Source organism: Myotis brandtii, unplaced genomic scaffold, assembly GCF_000412655.1.
Source record: "Myotis brandtii unplaced genomic scaffold, ASM41265v1 scaffold525, whole genome shotgun sequence".
Classification (NCBI taxonomy): domain Eukaryota; kingdom Metazoa; phylum Chordata; class Mammalia; order Chiroptera; family Vespertilionidae; genus Myotis; species Myotis brandtii.
In genome coordinates, this window is record NW_005369915.1 from 2,551,989 (window position 1) to 2,561,632 (window position 9,644).

At 46.9% G+C, this 9,644-nt stretch overlaps 1 long non-coding RNA gene across 2 annotated transcripts in view; it reads right to left on the reverse strand.

The window, feature by feature from the left end:
- Positions 1-1,731: 1,731 nt before the first annotated feature.
- The window catches only part of LOC106728049, a 12,246-nt gene continuing 4,333 nt past the window's right edge, over positions 1,732-9,644 (reverse strand). For both annotated transcript variants that reach the window (XR_001364295.1, XR_001364296.1), the window contains 3 exons: positions 5,533-5,664; positions 3,572-3,702; positions 1,732-1,798 (listed from right to left, as the gene is read on the reverse strand). This is a non-coding gene — a long non-coding RNA (uncharacterized LOC106728049). The remainder of the gene's footprint in view (positions 1,799-3,571; positions 3,703-5,532; positions 5,665-9,644) is intronic.

Sequence of the window (9,644 nt, forward strand, 5' to 3'; positions counted from 1 at the left end):
AAGAATTGTTATTGTTGTTTGTTTGCAATGTTTGTGAAATGTTATTTCATAACAGCTATACTTTTCTTTTAAAAATTACTTTTGCATAGTGCAGTGGACTGAATAGTGTTCCCCCCAAATTCACATCCATGCATAGCCTTATAATATGACTTTTTTTTTAGAAATAGAATCTTTGAAGTTGTAATTAGTAAAGGATCTCGAGATGAAATCATTCTTTTTAAAAAATATATATTTTTATTGATTTCAGAGAGGAAGAAGAGAGAGATTAAAACATCAATGATGAGAAAGAATCATTGATTGGCTGCCTCCTGCACACACACACACACACACACACACACACACACCGCCAAACTGGGGATCAAGTCCACACCCCAGGCATGTGCCCTTGACCGGATTCGAACCTGGGACCCTTCAGTTCGCACGATGCTCTACCCACTGAGCCAAACCGGCTAGGGCGAAATCATTCTTGATTGAAGATGAGCCCTACATCCAATGACTGATGTCTTTATAAAAGGTGAGGACAAAGAAACACAGAGATTGGAGTGATGCCGCCTATAAACCAGTGAATGCTAGGAATCTCCAAAAGTCAGAAGAGAGAGAGAGCTCATCAAGGTGGAGGCCAAGCTGGCAGAGGATACTTGTGACCTACACTCACATCCCCTCCTGGGCATGACACCAGTCAGAGGCAAGAATTCTGCAATACCCCACCTGTCCCACCCTTCCCCAGGCTTCATACCACACTGGGGACTGGCTTTGCAATAATTTTTCCTCCAACATTCAGATGCCAATTAACATTAAAATTCGTTTGGCTAAAGAAGTCTGGCCAAGACTTCCTGCCCCAGATTCAGCTGGGTCAGGCAACCCCAGTGTCTCCCTGGGTCTGCCAGGCTCACTGGCAGCCCCTCCGACAACATCAAATGCAACACAACTCAACAAGCAGGGAAGATGTGCCTGGAGGTCAGTCTTCAAATCAAATTTGTGTTTGATCATTCATCCATCCAACAAGTATTTATCCCAAACCTCAGTGTATAGGGTGTGGCTGGACTAGGGCACAAAAAAGGCAACAGTCACTGGGGTTTTCACAAGGGAGTTCCTCTTCCTGGAATGGCCTCATGGCTCCCACCACCATCACCACCTTTCCACCTGCCCACTCCCAATCCCTTCATCTGGTGAATTTCATCCCTATAGGCAAAGTTCAGGGACATCTCCTCTTGACCACCTCCCCCGCCCCCTTGCTGTGCTCCCACAGGACCCCACCCTGTGATTAACTCTATCCTGCACTTGACCTGCTATGTGGTAACCACCTGCCTCTCAGTCTTCCATTTTCTCTACACTGAGACTTTCTCGAGGGCAGGAATTGGCTTTTTCTCTATATATACGTAGTGCCACCCAGTGCCTCTAAATGTCATTGAAGCAACAATATGTGTTGAATGGGTATTTTTTGACCAAACTTCTCCATTACAGATTCAAAAAGTGCTACATCTGAAAAATTAACCCATAATGCATAGAAAAGAGCCTCTGCTCTCTGTCCTGAAAATACTCAGCCAAAATACTTGTCAAGTCTGTGCATGTAAAATATCCCACAAGGATAAGCAGTGGCAGGAACTGAGTGAACAAAAGCTATCGTGGTATCATTGCTGCTATCATATTGATAATGTTAATGATATTCGTTATTTAAAAAAAGGAGCTAAATCTGAATACAGGAGGGACCAGAGGCCAAGAGATCATGACTTACCATGACTTTCAATCCAGCGCTGTGGCCTTGGACAAATCCTACTGAATCCAGCAGTATCCTCATCTGTAAACAGGAAGTGGAGCTCCAGGTCATTTCTGAACTTCTCCCAAGTCCCCCTGAGTCTGTAACAGGTGACACTGTCAGCCTGTAGCCCTCATCACACCGCCCTTCCAGGCCCAAGCACCAACTGAACTCAGTGTTGAGCGAGGTCAATAGCAGGCCTCAACCTCAGGCTCTGCAAAGCTGTCCGTGATGACATCTGTTCCTCCTCTGGTGCATGTTGTCCAGACACTTGTCCGCACCATGCATTTCTCAAGCACATGGATAGGGGTGACCCCCTGTGGTTCTGAGAGCCAGCCTGAAAGATCCCGTGGCACCGATTCTTGAATACTTGTTGGCCGTCCTTTAAAGAGCCCCAAACTGGGTCTTAATGAAGAGCTAACACTGATACTTACATAACACACTCTATGTTAATTATAATTGTTTTTTTAAAAAAGCTTATTGTCATGAAATTTCAGAACAAAAGGGTTAAAAAGAAAATTGTAAAAGCATCCCTATTGGGAATAATAGGGAGCAGAGGAGAATTACCCTCACTACCCTTCTTTAGTTCTTATATTTGAACTAGTTATACTAGTAAAGTAATAAAATAGCCCAGCCAGTGTGGCTCAGGGGTTGAATGTCGACCTATGAACCGGGAGGTCATGGTTCAATTCCAGGTCAGGGCAAATGCCCAGGTTGTGGGTTTGATCCCCAGTTGGGGGTGTGCAAGAGGCAGCCGATTAATGATTCTCTCTCATCATTGATATTTCTATCTCTCCCCTCCTCTATGAAATCAATAAAAATATTTTTAAAAAATAAAGTAATAAAATAGACACAAGACTACATGAACAGGGGGAAAAACAAGTGAATAGATGCACAAGGAGTGATCACATAGGATGTTCAGATCACGAAATGAGGCTCCAAGAGATGATTGAACCAGGCATATTTATATTTGTTTAAACAAAGAAACAATAAATACATTTGTGAGAAACGGACAGGACAAAGAAAGTTAGTGCTCATGAGAAAGGAATCTAAGCAAGGTGTGGGCATTCCCTAGTGAGAAATCTAAACAAGTTTGGGGCTTGGGTAGTCAATGAGTGAAGGTATTATTACACGGTTTGTTTAGACAAGCTTTTCTGACTCTAGATTTTCTAACTGATAAGGTGTCTCTGGGCCCCCCAGAAGTGGAGGGCACCGATGATGCAGTTATTTCCTGCTTTTAGGACAGAGCAGAGTCAGAGAGGTCCTCCCACTACTGCTGCTTCCAGTTGATTTTCTTTTCTTTTTTCTTCTTTAAATATATTTTTAAAATATATATATGTTGATTTCAGAGAGGAAGGGAGAGGGAGAGAGAGAGATAGATGCATCAATGACGAGAGAGAATCATTGATTGGCTTCCTCCTGCATGCTTCCTACCGGAGATCAAGCCCGCAACCCAAGATGTGCCCTTGACCGGAACCCAGGACCCTTCAGTCCCCAGGCCGATGCTCTATCCACTGAGCAAAACTGGCTAGAGCCCTGTAGATTTTAGTTTGAAATAATCAATGTGCCATTGTGGGACTTCATGGGGCAGCTTGCCTGGGGCCTCCACAGGAATCAGAACTGCATGGGGTGCTCAACCAGGAACTGGAAGCTGGGAGTCATTTCCCATCAGAAATGTGAGAGCTGAGCCCTCACATTTCTGATGGGAAATGACTTCTAGTCAAATAATCACAAATAATCACAAAGGGAGAGGTCGGACAAAAGACAGTTCCAGGCCTGCATGATGCAACCCACCCCTTACCCTCCCATGCTCACCTCGACTCTGCAGCACAGCTGACCCCTGTGGGCAGTGTCTCAGGTCTCCATGCAGCTGGCTTCCAGCTAGCTCCCTGTTCCATCCATTTCCAGCTGGGGCCAGCTCACCTCCCAAAAGGCAAAAATTGGTTCTTGGTGGGGGCTGTGTGAAAAAAGTCTTATTTTTGTATGTATAAAGCACACTACAAACTACATAAACAGATACACAGTATATCTGTGGTCTGAAAATCGTATGGGGGAGAGGCTATTAGGAAAACAAATGTCTGAAAAGTCTCCTGGGGTAGGGACGATAGTTGTTTTAAAAGGCTGAGAAACTCGGGTTTAGTCGATGGAAGACACTGGTAGGAGACTGGGGAGAGAAGCCATTGGAGAAGGAAGCCCTTTCTTCACTCTGCCTCTCTCCTCTCTCTTCGTCAGCATCTAGCAGTGGCCACATCTCTTCCTTAAACCTAGAGTGTGCTCCCGCTACCCAGGCCTGGGCCCCAGCTGCACTGCCTCCCATCTGTGGGTTCAGGCTGGGCGTGGCAGCAGCAGCCTGCAGTTACCTACCTCTGAGTTGCCTCACCATCTTGTTTGGCTTCTTAGTTCTCCCACCACTTACATAATCAACCCCTTGATTAAATTCCTTCTGTTAATTATGAGAGGGACATGAGCCACCCTGTGTGGCTTCATAAGCTATGTACTTCATAGTACTGGACAAAACATTTGTAAACTTTGATTAAAATATTGCAAAGCTTCCAGAAGGAATAGTGGTTCATATTTTAAACTTAAATAATAATAGCAGGCCCCAATCAAAAGGGGCAGGAGGCAGAGTGAAGACAGGAATAAGCAATGTTTTCAGTTCTTGAGGACAGACCATGTGTCACTTTGTTGGGTCTCCTGGAGTCCAGCACAGCATCTACAGAGAATGGCAGGAGGGGGATTCCTAATGAATGTTGGTGGGTGGGACAAAGTGGTGCAGGGGGGTCCGAGGTCCAGGGTCTGTTGACACAGACCAGTGGCTGCCCAGTAGCAGCATGCTCCCCTGGATCCTCTCCATTTGATTGCCCCAGTGCCCCACCATAGTCAAACTGGGTGTGTCCCACCCATGATCCCATCCATTTCCTCCCTGGACAGATGGGAGAAGGTTGTTAAAAGAATCTGAGGGCCTGGTCGGCATGGCACAGTGGTTGAGCATTGACCTATGAACCGGAGGTCACTGTTTGATTCCCATTCAGGGCACATGTCCGGGTTGCAGACTCAATCCACAGTGTGGAGTGTGCAGGAGACAGCCGATCTATGATCCTCATCATGGATGTTTCTCTCTCTCTTCTGCTCCCTTCTCTGAAATCAATAATTTAAAAAAGCATCTGAGGTGTCTGTATTCCTATTTAAGACAATGACAAGAAGCCCCCCTTCTCCTTTTTACTCATAGGGAAATCTCAAAGTTCCATAGGACAACTTGAGCTCGCTCTTCATTGATGAACCCATCCCCGCCTCGCAGGATTTTTTTTTTTTTTTAAAGAGGGGGAACAAAGGTCCTTTCAAAATCTATTCTCAGTCCTACAGTGAGTGGCAAGGCTCAGTTTGCCTCCATCATCTTTCTTAGCCTCTGTCACCATCGCTGGTAAAGGTGGGCATTGTGTGAACAGCACACAGGGATACCCACTTGTTCCACTGACTCGCCCAATGGCTCCCAGCTCTGTTCAAGACAAACAAGAAGAAAGAAGAAAAACAGAGGGAGAGGGAAGGAAGGAGATGGACTTAGATCTATGGGCTCGGAAACAGACTGGTGATTGTGGATTGTTTTTCTTTCTTTTTATTTGTATTCATTTATTTGCTTATCTGTGTTTTCTAATTTGGCCCAAAACAGGGAAGAAAAAGCTTTGGAGTTTTATTTTATGTCAGACACTAAAGGGGAGAGGGAAATAGCAAAGAAGACACAAGGGAAATTGCAACAAAGACACAAAGGAGATGCCCACCTGTTAACCCTGGTGCTCACCGGGCGAGCCTGGGGACATCACTCTTCTCATTCCTTTCCTCACTCACCTCTTCTACTCTTCCCACAGTGACCATTCTTTGTTTCGCTTTTATAATCATAACAACTAAAATCTCTGTAAACAAAATGAAAACAAGATGTCTTGTTTTTTAATTTTTTTAAATATATGTTTATTGATTTCAGAGAGGAAGGGAGAGGGAGAGGGAGATAGAAACATCAATGATGAGGGAGAACCATTGATTGGCTGCTTCCTGCACACCCCACACTGGGGATCGACTCTGCCACCCAGGCATGTGCCCTGACCGGGAATCGAACTGTGACCTCCTGGTTCATAGGTCGACACTCAACCACTGAGCCATACTGGCTGGGCTTGTCTTGTTTAAAAAATTTTTTTGAAAGACTAAACCATAATAAACAGTTGTTATTTCTGAATGGTAAGATCTGGGGCACTTTTTCCTTTTTGCTCATCGCTGATGAAATTTCATGCCCAACTGAGCTGGAATTTGGTTTCATATATATTGAGGCGCCTTCCCCACACTCCCCCTTGGAACAGAGGAAACAGGAGACAGTGAGAGGAACAGCTCTCCGGACCCATCAGGGGTCCCCTGGCAAGCAATCAAGGTCCTTAAAGCTCTGCCTGGGCCTCCCCTCAGGACCCAAACCTCCTCCTCGCTCCCTTGCACCGACTATCTGGGTTCTCCTAATGGGCGGTCAGGGCTCTTTCAGGCCTCTGGGCCTTTGCACATGCTGTTCCCTCTGCCTAGAAATCCCTTCCTCTTCTACTTTTTTTTTTTTTTTTACTTTTTCCATATTTTATTAAAATGTGTTATATATTTTAGCTACCCACAGTTAGTCAACCGGAAATTTCAAAGAGTCCTTAAGCCCTCCTGGTAGCTCCATTACCCAGTGGCACTCTGGATAGTCTTACAAAAAAACAACTTGCTCACCATAGTTTGTAAACGGGATTTGACAGAGGTACAGCAATATCTCGTCTGCGTGGCCTCCAGTCCAAATTCTGAGTTTGCTCTCACAGCTTCTTGGCAGAAGAAACGAACTAGCACATGTCTGGCCTTACTGTGCCACCCTCCCCCAACCCCGAGCTGCCACTCTGGATGCCATTCTTCCCTTAATTCTCAAATCCTTCCCAAGGCCTTCGTACTCTATCTCTCAGTGCTTCGTTGCCACTAGGACTACATTGGGTCTCTCCTTCTGGTGGTTTGATGCTTGGTGTGGAAATTCACAACAGCCGAGGAGTCTCACTCCTCTACCTAGGGTACCATGTATCTTAGTTATCTTCATCCCCTTCTTGTCCATGATGACTTACTGACCATTATCCTCCCATAAACCTAGAACCAACCAGCCTTTCTCCAAAATTCACCGATCTTCCCGTTGAAGATCTTAATGGTTTAGAAGCATTAGCTCTGGAGTCAGAATGTTGGTCTCAAAACCTGATTTACCACTTAGCTGCCCTCTGACTCTGGGCCAATTAGCTTCTCTAGGCTTTCGTTTCTCACTTGTAACTTGGGGATAATAGAAATAATACTGATGTCAAACAGTTGTTTTAAAGATTACGTGATATCATGTATGTAAAATACTTAGAATACAGTGCATAGAAGCCCTTAAACATATCTATTACTTTTACCATTTCCCCCCACATTTTAACACAACATTACAAATGGAAGAAATGAAAAAATAAAATAGTCCAGGGCTAAAAATATTCAAATGCCTACAGGGCCCAGACAGGCAATATGATTGATATGATTGAAGCAAGCTTAAGGGGTGGGGGATGGGGAGGCAGGTGACCTTGCTAGAGGGACAGCTGCTATTCAGGGTGAAGTGTATTTCCCTTCCTCTTCTTCACCAGGACATCCTCAACTCATTCTTGAGAACTAAGCTTTGGGGGCTCCCTCCCCCAGGAAGCCTTCCTGGCCCCCACCCAAGTGATTCCGCCCTGGCAGTTGGGGCACAGGACTATAACTATCTGCTTGCTTGGGCATCTCCCTGCCAGTCCTGGGGCCAGGGACTCGGTTTCATGGATCTATTAGCATTTCCGGTGCCTGACACATAGAAGACCCCCCATACATGTTTGGTTTCTTCAGTATTTATTGAGCACCTGCTATGCCTGGCACATGCTCACCACAGTTAAACAAAAAGTCCAGCTTGTTGCCATCATGAAGCCAGGACACAGACAACCAAAAACTTAAATAAGTATATTACAAGTGGAGTCACAGTAAGTGCCAAGAAGAGAAACTAGAGCAGGTGACAGGGATGGGGAGTGTGCTGGGAGGGGCGACTGCTGTTTCTCACACAAGAACAGTGGCTAGTACCCAGGAGGTGCTCAACATGGATTGATTGATGGGATAAAAGAATGAATGAATCAATGAATGAATGAATGACTCGCTCCCCAAACAGAATAAACTCCCTATGGTGTGTGATTTGTACCTTGCCTGTAGTGAATCCCAAGTGGCCACATGTTGCAGCTATTTTTTTTAATTGTGGTAAAATACACATAAAATTTGCCATGCATCAAGATGGAAATCTTCCCCAGGGTGTTGGGAGAATAGATTAAGTGGATTACTTTTGATAAAGCACTTATGGTCTGATGCACAGGAGTGTTTGTTAAAGACACTGTGGAGCAGAGGCGCTAGGGCACAGGGGCCAGTGGTCAAGGAAGCCATGGAGGGGCGTAGATGGGGCTCCCAAGAGGAGAAGAAAGCCAGCCTTCGCTGCTCTCCTTCTATATGTCTGCACCTCTCATCCCCTTCCCAGTAACTGCTTCAGTTTAACGCTGTTCCCACCGCGGCCACTAGAGGGAGCCACTTCCTCCCGCGGCTCCCTCTCCCTCTCCCTCTCCACCTGACACAGCTTCTTTGGAAAATACCCATCTTTCTTCTATGAAATCCCATAACTTGGATCTTTCTAAAACATTGTTCACCTAGAAACCGAGTCACCTATTGAATCACACAAATTCAAACCAAAGTTTACAACGTTTGGGGACCCACCTTGCTCAGAGGCCACACTGAGCCAAACCAAGAGCGTCCGGACAGGTGCCCTCACTGTCCGCTCTGGGGACCCGGGCCTGACCCTTCCTCTGGGAGGAGAAGACTGGCTGTGGGTCCTGGAGAGGGGAACACTCTCCTGACCTCCTCACCATCTCTTCCTCCTCCCCAGCCCCCTCCCTGGAGGCCAGAGGCTGGGCATGGGGCTGGGGCCAGTGGTTATTTCCTTCCAGGGGAGCAAAGAGGCCACGGACAGATTGTCAGGGGCCCAGACTCCACAGCCCGAGGACCTGGGCTCGCTGCTCTGAGATGATTTCCTCCTGAGACCTTCCTGCCTGAGCACCACAGGGAGTCAGCAACCCAGTGAGACCCGTGAGCCCTGAAGAGACGTTCTCCCTCACACAGAGCCTCCCTGTGCACGGCCGGTGTGGGACTGAAGTCTGAAGCGCTGCTCATCCTCTATCCCTGGGTCTGTGTGGCTCCCTGGCTACTTAGAAGAAGAGAAAGAGAAACAGGGGGAGGAGCATACATGAGGAAGATGCGTGAAGAGAGGGAGGGAAGGAGGGAAAGAAAGGAGGGGAGAGGGGGGGAGAGGGAGGGAGAGGGGAGTCCTGGAGGGTCACTTGCTATGCCATTAGCTTTCTAGAATCGTGCATCCATGCTCACGTCTCTAATATTTCATGAATTTCATTCTGGGGCTCTGGGGCTCAATAGTTCGAGTCACCCCTTAATTAACTAACTTCATGTGCATGTCCAACCTGCTCTGAACCCTGCCCGGCCCGGCTCAGGGGGGCAGGAGTGGGCACTGGCTTCTCACCCACCGCCCTGCGATCTCGGAGGGAGTCCAGCGTTCACTTCAGTATGTTCTCAGAAGCATCCGGCACTCAAGTGCCCTAAGAACACGCCACTTGTTTCTGCTTAATCGCTGGAGAGGCTTCAAGCCCCACAGAAGGAGGAAGGAAAACAGCACAGTCCCATCTGCACCTGGAACTCTTCACTCCCAGGTACCAGGTACCAGGAAGCCAAGGACAGAAGCAAGGCTTTCCTGGTAAGTCCTGCCCAGAGGCCGATTGCCCCACAGCCCTCAGCTTCCTTC